The following is a 14,299-nucleotide window of genomic DNA, read 5'->3' as shown; positions in this document are numbered from 1 at the left end:
CACACCTCACCCAATCAGATTTTAAAGCTAAAATGATCCATAACTCTCTAACCCCTCCTGCTATGTCTATTCTCTCTCGGCAGGCAGTAGATCACGCTACTATTCTCTTGAACCCTGAGGGAAAAGCACTAAGTCATACACCGTCTGCACTGGAGGAATGCCAGACTCAGAATAGGTGAAGTCTGTCACCTTTATCCTACTGATGAGATTTGATACACTCATTCCATTCAGTTCGTTGTTGTCTTCATTTTAATCAAGAGAGTAACAATACCAGTCCTAAGAATACAAAGTAGTGCATGGTGCAAATGATAAAGAGGCCAGATTCACCCCCTCAGACACAACAGAGCAAAACTGATGGAATAACTACTCCTTCATGTATAATCCAATCACAAACAGACGACCTCAGAATCAATCCGTGCTGTGGGCGAAGAAATAAATACCAGTTTTATCGGCCGCATGAACATCTCCTTGGGGGTAAACAAGAACGTCAGGGAAATTATGGAATAAATACACTGCCTGTGAAATGCAATAACCCTTGATCTGTAAGCGTCTTGCTCTGTGTGAGACAGACATGAAGTGCCCTTCATCTGAATGACAGTGCATAGATTTTTATTAGGTTAAGGCGGTTACATTATTTCTTCGTTTGCACATCAAAACCAAGAGTAGACTAAAGGCTTGCTGGCCACACAAACACATACTTTAACAGAGAATAAGAAATGTTTCTTGAGCAGAAAATCAGCATTTTATGATGATCTCCGCAGAAAGTGACACTGACGACTGGAGTAATGATGCTAAAAATTCAGCTTTGCCATTAAAGGCATATTAAAATGTATTAAGAACAGGAAAGTTTTTTATAGTTAAATTCCAATTACATAATTATAAACAATTTCAATCAACATTTTCAAGGTTACAAAGATTATGTCTCCGAATCACTATCACAACAACCAAAGCACATCTTTTATAACAAATTATTGCATGGCTTTCTGAAATACTTGTTTTTGATTGGTCAGTCGTGACATTCTAAGGTGTGTTATGTAAGCAATAATGTACGAGAGGCCATGCTCTATTGTGAACAAGTCACGGCTGAAGGGCATTGATAGTCATGAAGATAAGCGGAGTGCCTGTAACCCTTTCAGCTGTGACTTATTCACAATACAGCACACCTTGAGTATCTTACTGCTTTTATAAAACGGTAACCACACAATGCAAATATTAAAACTAAAAATGTATGTATTGATACTACACCGCTAGATAAAAAAATTTAAAAAGGTAATTTAATCTTCGCTCCTGTATGTTTTGTTTGTCGGAAAAAAATGGCAGATTCGGCATTATGATTGGTCAGATTGCCTGTTAATCAAACTCTTTGCGAATGGTCATATCAAAAGAGTCATCTCAAAAACTTTGTGTTTTTCTAGAATTGCACGTTTATATCTCACGATTATGGCTTTTCTCTCAGAATTGCTCATTTATATATTACAATTCAGACATTTTTTCATAGAATTGCGTGATATAAACTTGTGATTGCGAGTTGTAAGTTCAGAATTGCAAGATATAAACTCACAATTCTGAGAAATAAAGTCAGAATTGTGAAATATAAACGTGCAATTTTGAGAAATGAATAAATAATTCTCAGAGTTTATATCTTGCGATTATGACTTTTTCTCTGAATTGCATGATATAAACTCACAATTGCGAGTTATAAATTCTGAACCGCAAGATCACTCACAACTCACAATTCTGAGAAAAAAAGTCGCAGTTCTGAGAAATAAAGTCAGAATCTCGCGTTTATGAATTTTTCTTAGAACTGCAAGTTTATATCTTACAATCCTGACTTTTATTCTCAGAATTGCATGATATAAACTTGCAATTGCGAATTACAAAATCAGAATTGCAGGATATAAACTGAGGAATAAAGTTGCAATAGTGACAATTGAGACTTTCTCAGAATTGCAAGTTAATCTCATGATTATTACTTTTTTCTTTAGAATTCTGTGATAATAATAACTCATAATTGTTTATAAGATATAAACTCACAATTCTGAGAACAGAACTGGACTTCACAACTCGCAATTGAGTTTATATGTCCCAATTCGGAGAAAAAAGTCAGCATTGCGAGAAAAAAAAAATCTGCATTATGAGATACAAACTTCCATTTGCGAGAACTAGGGCTGCACGATTAATCGCACGATGTTGTGAGGCGTGTTTAGTCAATGAAGCCGATACTTTGATTAGTAGTAAATCCCCATCACGTGCGTTCAGCTCGAGCGGCAATTAATACACAGAGACGTAAATCACTGACAAGCTACGCCAAATCGCATTCGATTTTGAGCGCAATTTGGCGTAGCTTGTCAGTGATTTACGCCTCTGTGTATCAATTGCCGAACGCTGAACGCACGTGATGGAGATTTACTACTAATCAAAGTACCGGCTTCATTGACTAAACGCGCCTCACAACATCGTGCGATTAATCGTGCAGCCCTAGCGAGAACAAAAATTCAGAATTGCAACTTTTTTTTTAGAATTGCAGCAGTTTTAATCTTGCAATTCTGACCTATTTCTCGGAATTGTGAGTTTATATCCGGCAATTCTGAGAAAAAAAGTCAGAATAGTGAGTCCCAATAACCTTTTTTTAAACATTTTATTCAGTGGTGAAAATAGGGTACCACAGAAAGTAGTAATGTTTCTATTCACATTGACAAATTTAACTTCATTATAAGTTAAATATAATTGTAAATTGTATAATTGTAAATATAAATATTAATATAGCAAAATTGGAATATCACATAAAGCATTTGAGAATAAAGCAACGTTTCCATCCAAGGAACAAGTCAAAGAGAACAAAATAGTCACTTACTAATGAATTGGCACAAAAAAAAAAAGTTAGAGTGAGCAGACAAAACTCAATAAACACAGTTATTCTTTTCAAAGGTGGATGCCTGCTGTTTGGGAATGCAGTAGTGTAAGACAGTTCTGGGAGTATATTATACAGAAATAATAAAGGCATTTTGGTTGCCTAGTCAAGTTAAGACTTCTTTCATACGCATAGAAGAATTTATTGGGTAAATGCGTTTCCATCTCTTATTATTTGTGTTAATTATTTTTCACAGTCAAAAAAAATTGTGTTTTCATTACTCGTTCCTGATGCAATACTTCAAATTGCGCATAAAAACTATGGCCATTAGTAATTCCATTTACAGCTATAACAGCTTAAACTCACATGAAGTGATAAAATGTGAAATGAATGCAATGCAAGTGGCTTTGGATAAAAGTGTATGCCAAATGTGTAAATGTCAAATGTAAACTCTGCTGGGAAACACTTTCAGCTTTAGTAAACCATTTCTACACACACAGCTTTGTGGAAAGGGAAATTATCATTTTAAAGCCCTATACAAAGTATTGCACACTATGTTGGAAGCACACAATCCCATATATTGCAAAGAAGAGCTGGACATGAACAAGTCAACAAAGCTAGTCTGTTTCCTCCTTTGTGCACATGATTTGGGGGAGTCTAAACGTTAAAATGTGCATTCCAACAACATGACTAAAAGTACTTTAATTATCCTTATGAAACAATCTATGCTTCATTATTCTTCAGTCGGGGCTGCGCTGGAGATCTACTGTTCTCTATTTAACTTAAGATTAAACCAGAAAACCTTGTGTAAGCAAGGCTGTATCCTAATTCATGCATTTACACACACCACTCTCTAGCATACATGAGCCCTTTATTTTAGTTTAAATTACACAGGAATTTTAACAACCGAAGGGCTGTGCTGAAGGGGTGTATATTAGGTTTAATTTAGGCCATTCCCTGCAGTGTCTAACGCCTAGCTGCTACAAACATTAGCATATCTGTGCCAGAGGCAGTCGCTCTAAGGAGCCATCTATCCGCGAGGATTATACTATGCCACCGAGATCAATATAGATAAAACGAACAACCCTGTCAACAACAGCTTTAGGGAGCACAAAGCTTTTAAACCAGTGCTAGTTAATTCATAACACTCTGACTGTGAGATAAACAGAAAATATATATTTTAATATGCTAGAAAACGTGCAGAAAAATAGAGCGAGAGACAGAGATCACAGCCCTAACAATCTAGTCAGTTAATAAATGGAGCAAAAATAACAATATAAATAAAATAAATTGTAAAATAATCAAATAAATAAAATAAATATGCTAAAAAATTGCGCATCACAGCTCCAACAATTTAAAAAAAATAATTGAATAATTATTTAATCATTTAAATAAATAATTCTAGCAGAGCAGCTGTTTATTAGTGGTGCACAATTGTTCATACTTATGGTTGTAGAATAAAATGAAATAATATAAAATAATAATAATAAAAAAATAAAATAAAATGAAATAAAAATACAATAAAAATTGTGCAGGGAAAGAGAAAGAGAGAGAGAGAGAGAGAGAGAGAGAGAGAGAGAGAGAGAGAGAGGTATACATCACAGCCCCAAAAAAATCATTTTTCAAGACAATTACCACAATTACTAATGTTCACACTTATGGTTGTAAAAAAAAAAAAAAAAACACAAAAAACAAAAACAAAAAAAAAACCAACGAAATAAGATAAACTTCACTTCTCCATAAAATAAAATAAAATAAAATTAAATAAAGTTCCTACTTATGGTTGTAAAAAAAAACAAAGAAAAAAAACAACAACGAAATAAGATAAACTTCACTACTCCATTTTTAAATAATTAAAAAATTAAAAATATCACAGCTCTAACAAATCATTTTCTAATAATTTTATAATTATGTAAGATTTTTAATAAACAAATCTAGCTGAAAAGTACGGAGCCCCTAAGGGGACGTGGAGCAAAAATTAAATAAAGTTTAGTTTCGCGTGCTCACGTGAAACTATCGCGTGCGCACGTGAAACTTTCTCTATAGTTTTGCGTGCGCACGTGAAACTACCGCGTGCGCACGTGAAACTACCGCGTGCGCACGTGAAACTACCGCGTGCGCACGTGAAACTACCGCGTGCGCACGTGAAACTATCGCGTGAGCACATGAAACTAAACTTTAAAAAAAATTCTGTACATGAAGGTTTTCGCGTGAGCACATGAAAGTTTCAAGTGAGCACATGAAACTAAACTTTAGATTTTTTTTACTCTGACGTCCCCTTAGGGGCTCCGTAGAAAAGCTATTAATTAGTGGTGCTTGAGAAGACAAAATAAAATAATAAAATAAACATCACAGCCTCAGCAAATTTTTTTTTAATAATTTAATAATTATTTAATCATTTAAATAAATAAATCAAGCAGAGAAGCTAATTATTATTATTTATATATTATTAATTATTTTATCACAATTACTATGTTCATACTTAAAATAAAATAAATGTTCATACATATAAATACATATGTTCATACTTATTGTTGTAAAATAAAATAAAAATAAAATAATAAAGAAAAGAAACTTAAATAAAATCACACACAACTAATCTGGTCACTTAATAAATAGAGCAAAAATTTGACATTTTCAATTTAAAAGAATGAACAAATGAATGTCTAGCATTCCAATGCTTTATAAAGATAATTATTAAAATGAGTATTTTTACACTTACGGTTGTAAAGTAAAAAATAAATAATTAAAATAAATGCTAGAAATTGTGCATCACAGCCCCTACAAATAATTGTTTAATAATTTAATAATTATTTAATAATTTTTTTTAAATATTTTTTTTTTTCCTTAATCTTAAGATTGATCAATAATAATTGTTATAGATGTCTAAACAACCGCCACTAATAAACATATTTTCTGCTGGCATCTGACAGCAAGTCATTAAACTGTCTTTTTCCCCCAGTACAGGCGTGTGGCATCATTGATATGCAGCATACAAGCCTCCACAATGATAGATGTATTTCAGCGATGTAGATCCCATCTGACTAGACAAATAACATATCTAAGTGCCAGAATAGAGGCAAAAGCTTTTGATGTTCCACCTATCATCTCTGCCAGATTGTTTCTGTGCTGAAAATGCAACATCAATGCTTGGTATGTTTGTTGTGATCCTTTTTGTCCTCACATTTACTGCATGGCTGCCATCTTACGCCTGCAGAGATAAGGTAGTCTTAACAGCTGAATTCACACCTCTATTTTCCTTTTTCCCTTCACTTCACTGCTCAAGCCATTCCAAAGCACCACAGACCAATTAGTGAACCATAGGAGTCCTGTACCTACAATAAACAATGCTTCATTAATCAACACGTGTGAGATCTAGCCTACATGATTTATAATAGAGCAAAGGAGTCCAGAAAAAGAGGAAGATTCGTGATGGGCTTGAACGCAGGAGACCATTAATCAGTCAGACAGATGCTTACTGAGGGAATGCTGAGGCGCGCTAACGTTGTGTGGTGAACAGATCCACCCCGGAGCTTCTGACAACAGAGAAATGAAACGCGTTATTCATTAGAAGCACTTCCTGTACAACCGCTCTAAAAGGAAAATGTTTGCCCTACATTTCCCTCATTAGAATCTTATGAAAGCAAATGACCACTCCTGAGAGCAAGGTAGTGTGTGCGTTTGTGTGTAAGAGTACACACACCCAGTCCAAAATGAACACTTGCTGAGCTTCAAATGAATAATGCATAAGTGCAATTTTAAATGGTAATATTTTTTTTTAGGAATTTGCAACTTTACATACTTAAAGGAACAGATCACCCAAAAATGAAAATGAATAAACCCAGAGAATTATAAGAGAGAGAGATAGACCGGGTGAGTGTGATTACTTGCATGTAATACAGCATTCATTCTTCAGATCGGTCTCATATTCTGATGTCACCCATTCACTGCAGAGGATCCACTGGTGAGCAAGTGATGCAATGCCCAAATCGACTACATTTTTAAAAAATAATACTGTTTTGTGTCACGGAGTGTAGTTTTAAGAGCTTTTTAGGCAAGAATGTACTTGTTTGTGCTTCAAATATGTGGTTTGTTAATAAAGATAATTTGTAGTCTACTTGAAAATTTGCTTCAACATTTTCAGACATGCAAGCTCCAGAGCTTCAGCAGCATACAGAGCTCATGAATCTGCCCAAGAGCACCTCACCTTAGCAAGATCTTCTGGATTTACCGCTGGCTCTGGTGTCTCTATAGTGGTTAAACATGATATATATTTCATTTTGGGTAAATCAAACAGACAGTCTCGTGAATGCATTATTCATTCCAGAACAAATAGCTTTGGCAAAATCTCATCATGGTTATGTAAATTTAATGCTTGTCTATCAGAGCGCTGCCTTTGTACCTTTGACTGAATTGCCTAGCAACTTTTATGATGGCTGTTATTGTTGTTTATTAAATATTTTTATTCAATAAATAATATTTTATATAAACAACAGTAGAATTTTTTAATGATAGTGTTTAGTATTAAGAAACTGTGCGTGTGTTCGTGATTTTAGTTACATTGTTCCGCCATTAGATGGCGACAAGAGACAAGCAGTAAAGACTTTTATACTGAAAAATAAATGCTATTTTAAACGGAAGTTTAACAGATGAAAGGATAATAAAGGTGCGACAAAGACAACAATTAAAACTAATATTTATTGTAAATATGAGACTGATCTGAAGAATGAATGCTGTATCACATGCAGGTAATCAGACTCACCTGGTCCATCTCTCTCTTATAATACTCTGCTACACATCACATAATACACTGCTTTACTACAGTAATACAAGCTTTAAATTAAGCAACTCAACATTCCTTCATTACTAGTTCTAAAGTGATGTTTTCAAATTAGTAACAGAGGCCTAGCCTCAGCTGTTAAACTGTCAACTTTAAATTTGAATCTGTGGTGAAAAGAAGTAGTTCTGCAGGACTTTCAAAGTACCTCTGTTGTTATTTTATGTATTACACACTTGTGCTATCAAACTGTTGTAAACGCAATATCACAATTGTAGACGTGAGATACTGCTGTATATCAACAAGCTGCTATTACCATCAGCACTCATCCTGCAGCTTCGTGCCTACGGCCAAATCACAGCAGTGTCGATATACAGCCATATCTCACATCTATGAGTGTGATATTGCTCATTAATCTGCCATTGTCAAGTGTTGTAATGTTAATTTTGGACCCTGCATGCACACAGAGACTATCCGCCCATTTCTAATCTAAGTTTGTCTCAAACAGGGGGTGCTTGCGATGCGGCACTAGCCAGTTTCCACTAAACCTTCCTGGGATGCCAACTCTTGGCTTCCCCTTATCAGCTTCAGCAGTGTTTGCCAACTCATTCGCTGAGACCCACAGGATCTCACAATATTCCTCCAGACCTCTAGCAAAACATGTTCACACACAAACACACACTCGCACACAAATAAACCATTTAACCTATCATGCCGCTTACAATTAGCTTAATCAGGTATTTGCTATATCCCAGTGCAGGACTGATTAGCTATGAAAAAGCCTTAATGGATTTATTGGATCCCCAAGATCAAGCTTATAAGACGTCAAAAATATTAAAGGGGACATATCATGAAAATCTTTTTTAGTGTTTAAGTGCATCTACCAACCCAGAAAGCGTGATCTGCACGATCTTATTATGCACGTTTCCATCCATGGCGCCACCATTTTGTTTTTGCAAGCGACAATGGTGTACCAGGTCTAATGTCATGACAAGTTTGAGCAAAGCATTACTGCATTACACTATTTAGAGTCCCAGCCCCAGAGGAGACAAGAGAGCAGTGGCTTTATTGATCTATTTACTGTATATTATTACACTGCTGCCACACAGATCTAATATAAACATGAAATTTGATTCCCAGCTGTTTACCTTTACACACATAACTGTTTCGAAATGTTTTTGTATCTCATGTGTGTTTTTAACATAAATTTGTGTGTATTTGACAGTTTAAGCGCAATAAGAAATAAAAGAGAACTTAGTTTAGTACTCACATGCTGTGCGACAGCCGCTTTCTGTGTGCAAGCTTCAGATGAGACTTATGTGCATCTAACATCTCAAAAACTATTTGAACAAACACTGAACTAATTGTTAACTGTGCATCTTCTCTAAGATTCTCTGAATACACAAACTTGCAAACAAGATGCAGAGAGAAACACAAACAGAGATCAATCCCATTTTAACCCACCGGCAGTCACGTCTCCCCCACACACTACGAGATTAAAGCATCAGTCAAAACACAGCCGAAGGGAGAAGTGCTCTCACAGATACAGCCGCAGTGCTGTGAACATAAGTCAAAACTTACAGCAGAACTGTTACCAGCATAATCTCACCAAAAAACAACCAGCACAATACCACATGGCACTCGATGGGCATCATGGGATGCGAGCCACATCAAACAAATTATCTTCACCGCTAGCCCTTTAAACAATTTAATAATGAGAGTGAAAAGCACCATAAAAAAGGTCACAAAGCCCCGCCGGCCTCTTAAAGGATAACTGTTGCCAAAATGCAACCTGGGCTGTTTTTTTACTGTAAACGAGACAAACTTATATCTAAAAGCATAATTACGACAAACGAGCCGTTTTTGAGATTGACCGTGATTTAGTTTTGTGGTCAATGGCCGGTGAATGGGAGTACTAGGGGCATACATTTGAGCGCATCAAAATCAATATTTTTACAACACTAAGAAGGCTCGACACACCATGACACTTTGCTCGAAGTATCGCCTGGGTCTCTACACATGAACTCGAGCATTGAGAACATTGTTCGTGTACACGGTTTACTAAAAAGAAAGGTTTTGAACAACTCACTTTCACTGTTTGAGCTTGCGGCCGTCTTGCCAGTCAAGAGGTGTCGATCTCTGAATGCGAGGATGGATAGCTCCTAAAGCATATTTCCATATAAATGCACGGCTAATTCGTTGTTTTGTCGCAAGTGAAAAACAATATTAAACTTCTAGTTGTAAAAAGAGCCTCATATAAGCCTAATTTTTCGTCCTATGGAGTCCATTCATTCACATTCGGAGATCGACACTTCTTGACTGGCAAGACAGCCGCGAGCGGAAACCCGAACAGTGAAAGTGAGTTGTTCAAAAACTTTCTTTTTAGTAAACTCTGTGTACACATGTTCTCAATGCTCGAGTTCATGTGCAGAGACCCATGCGATACTTCGAGCAAAGTTTCATGGTGTGTCGAGCCTTCTTAGTGTTGTAAAAATATCGATTTTGATGCGCTCAAAGTCAAACTTATGCCCCTAGTACTCCCATTCACCGGCCACTGACCACAAAACAAAATCACAGTCAATCTCAAAAACGGCTCGTTTGTTGTAATTATGCTTTTAGATATAAGTTTGTCTTGTTTACAGTAAAAAAAAAAAAACAGCCCAGGTTGCATTTTGGCAACAGTTATCCTTTAATCACGCTCTGAAAGGACAATAGAAGAGAAGTCATCTCGCACATTCCGCATATAGATCTGCTTAAAACAGTAGAATACCCCCAACAACAGCAGCTTAAACTGATCTGAGCTAAACAGAGGGTTGAACTTGAACAGATAAATATGACCGGGTCAGATTTAGCCCTGAGGGAATCTGTGCCCAAACATCTTCACCAAGCCTCTGTAAATATCCTGACACTGTCATATCCTTGTAGACTCAAAGCAAGTTTATACATACATCCACAGGTGTGCTGCTCAAACACACACACACACACACACACACACACACACACACACACACACACACACACACAGCTACATTTACGTTCTGTCCTGACAGTGCATATCTGAGTGGCAGTTGTTGGCTAACCTCATACACATTCCTAACCAAGCGTATTTTAAGGCCAGACTGCAGCTGCTGTGGTTACATGCGTGGCAAATATCGGACAGCCAAAACCAGACCGAAAATCGAGAGCGGGGCAGATTCATGTAGAAAATGGGAACTACAGATTATAGTGTTTTATCATTTTCAAGTCTTGCAAAATTATTTAGTGTCAGTTCTGATTTAAGCATTCTATTTATAAAAACAACATTCAAATTAAAATAAACTATATTATTCTTAATAAACTGTCCTTGGTCTTCATCAGGGTATATTATAGGGTTTTTCTGGACATTCCTGTTCACTTCTGTAAATGGACTTTTGCATTTTTTCCTCATGTTTTTTACTTTTGAAGTGCGGGTTTAGTAATTATTCTTGCCTTCAAACACTGACTACAAAATCTAATCTTTTTTTGAAAGAAATTACAATTTTAATGCAAAGATGCATTAAAGAAGCATTGTGGTAATTAATTTAGATGCTCTTTTGAACAATTTAAATGTTCTTTTGAACTATCTATTCATCAAAAAATCCTGAAAAGGCACAGTTTCCACAAAAAATATGAAGCACAGAAACTTTAAAACATTCATGATAATAAGAAATGTTTCTTAAGCACGAAACCAGCATATTAAAATATTTTTTTAAAATATCAGCTGACACTGACAAAATTCAGCTTTGTCATCACGGGACTAAATTAAATATTAAAATATTTTAAAATATAAATTTGTTATTTAAAATTCTAATATTATTTCTCAATTTTACCATTTTACTGTATTTTTAATCAAATAAATACAGCCTTGGGGAACACAAGAGGCTTTAAAAAGAAAAAGAAAAATTACCAACCCCAAATTTTTTAACAGTAGTGTAGGTTTGTCTTAAAAACATCTAATTTATTTATTTAGGCTTGACTTATTCTAAAGCTTGACTAAAATCATGCCCAGCAACTGACAAAAACAAAGCAAAAATATATACACTACCAGTCAAAAGTTTTTGAACAGTAAGATTTTTAAATTACTATTTAATACTTAAAATAACTGTTTTCTATTTTAATATATTTTAAAATGTCATTTATTCCTGTAATTTAAAAGCTGAATTTTTGCATTATATATATTCTGATTTGCAGTTAAAAAAACATTTATTATTATGAAAACATAAAACATTTTCAGGAAAAAAATGCGTTCAACTGTTTTAAATATTGATAATAATAATAATAAATGTTTCTTAAACAGCAAATCAGGATATTAGAATGATTTCTGATGGATAATAACAAAAAAGACTCTCATACTCTCGCCATCTACTGGCATAAAGGTGTAACTACCAAAAACAGTCACTAAAGAAATCAGATCAAATCTCTCCAGTGCACTGATTCAAAAGATTTGAGTAACCGGCGCTTATGGAAATCCTCAGCAAGCACACATGACACACCAGAGATAAGAATAAAACCCCATCCATTCTTCTGACACCTAGGCATTTAGATGGGGCTTGGAGAACGACCCAGATGGAGTAGCTGCCAAGTACTGGGACTTAATATCTCCTTTCTCCTTGACCTTAAGAGACACTCTATTTATTTGCACGTCCTCTGCTAAAACTACACACAAACACAAATGTGTAGGCCCACACATACACGCATCTATCTTCAAACTCATCAGTTCCAAGTAGCTGGAAAATAGTCCTCAACCATTTTCTAGCTGCTTCCTGAACGGAAGTCCAAACAGAATGAGTCCAAGTGAGGGAGGGGGAGAAAAAACCTGAACCGTCAAGCATTGTTTACCCAACTACTGTTTAGTGTCAATCTCAATAGAGCTGAGTGTTTGTTAGGAGAAGATAAGGTCTATGAGACAAATACCAGCATTTCTATAAAGCTGTCCAACAGAATGAAAGAGGTCAAAAGTCAATGATCTGAAAACTGATCTTGCATAACAAACACTAGACTAGGGCTGCCCCCTAACAGCTGACTAACTGTTAGCCGACAAGAAGAGGCTTGGTCAACCAAAATTTTATTAGTCGCTTAGTCACAGAAAAAAAAAAATTCCACAGGAAGTGGCAAAGTCACGCAGTCCGTGATGGTCAGATTGTTAAGGGCTGGTCTATGTAAAGAATTAAATAACTGAATAATTGATGACGCGAAGCGAAGAACAACAACATTAGCATGTATGCAAACTGCGTGTGTGCGTCTGTAAGGGAGAGAGAGTGGGAGAAATTGAGTATGTGCTTTCCATACATAATAAAACGTAATATTGTGGCATGAACATGGAAATAATCTGTTGTTTTCATCTTGTTGTTTACTGTATTTATTTGTTTGACCAGTGTCATTGTGAGTTTTGGTTATTTTGCTGTTTTGGGCTGTAAGGACCTTTGAAATAACTGAAATCGTGTGATATACACAAATAATGCGGTCAAGTGCTGCCTGGAACTACGTTCACCGTGCGTTTCCCGGAAAATAATGCACACCATTGGTTCGTCAGCCAATCAGATTCAAGCATTCAACAGCCCCGTAGTATAAGTGGTAATTTAGTACATCAGGCAGGACATCCAAATGTAAAGTTTCTACTAAATATGTATTATATATAATAATATATTCAAGTGTTTGTGGAGAGTGTGGAAGCTGAACAGTAGTGACAGATAGAGGCACTGGTGCGACCATTTGGTCTTACAATACTTGGTTAGACAGATAAAAGTAATACATCTTTCGAATCTGTAAAGACTCTACGTTTATTTGTGTGCACTCAGAATAACAACAAAACATTGTGCTTTTGTAAAATATTTTAAGCAAACAGGATGCGCTTTCTGCCATCTCGGTCTCTGTGAACTTGAGCACAAAACTTCAAAACTCTGTATACTTGCGTTACAGACATGAAAAATATCTATAGAGAGTGAAATATCTACTTTTGAATAAACCAATTCAAACAGAAAACAAATATTCTCAAATTATGTAACCCATATAAAACATGTATACAGGCGCATCACTACTAAGGAGATGACAAGTTGGTGTCACAGACTTCATCTCTCAAGCCGAAAAAAAAAACAAAGAAAGCACAATGCACAGAAATGCATTGAAACAATATTTTAAATTGTTCTCTCATATCTACATAGAAGTAGTATGTAGCATAGGAAAGAGCAAAAAATCTCCAGAAATGGTTTTACAAGTCTATTTACAACCCTAGGATTTGTCCTTAGAATGAAATGCTCTGTTATTGCCTTATTTGGAAGGCTCGTGAATATTAATGTGAGCTCTGCTCTGATTGGCTGTTTCACAGAGCTGCTTATCTCAATAGCTGCACACGGAGGAAATATATATTTAATTACGGAGCTCGCTGCTTTTATGCGGTTTGTTGAATCTGCCGTTTTGAATCGGCGACATTTTACTCTCACTATTGTGATCGCATGTGCTCTGTGTAACGTTATACTGCAGCGACACTAGGACTTACCGCACAAGTTTTGATGCTTTAGTGATGCTCAGGATCTGTAAATCATTCGCCATCATCAGCGTAGTCATCTCTTTTTTTTGTGGTAAGTGAAATCTTATGTACTGCAATGTAACAGGCTACCGCTAGCATTAAGCTAACCATGTCTCTTCAGTGGCCT

The 14,299-nt window shown here is 35.7% G+C and overlaps 1 protein-coding gene across 1 annotated transcript in view; it reads right to left on the bottom strand.

Moving 5' to 3' along the window:
- Positions 1–14,299, bottom strand: part of zdhhc8b (zDHHC palmitoyltransferase 8b) — a 106,013-nt gene that overhangs the window by 17,152 nt on the left and 74,562 nt on the right. The window lies entirely within an intron of this gene.

This window comes from Garra rufa, chromosome 5, assembly GCF_049309525.1.
Source record: "Garra rufa chromosome 5, GarRuf1.0, whole genome shotgun sequence".
In the NCBI taxonomy this organism is placed as follows: domain Eukaryota; kingdom Metazoa; phylum Chordata; class Actinopteri; order Cypriniformes; family Cyprinidae; genus Garra; species Garra rufa.
Note: the sequence above shows the minus strand (reverse complement) of the source record. Positions and strands in the feature narration are given on the sequence as shown.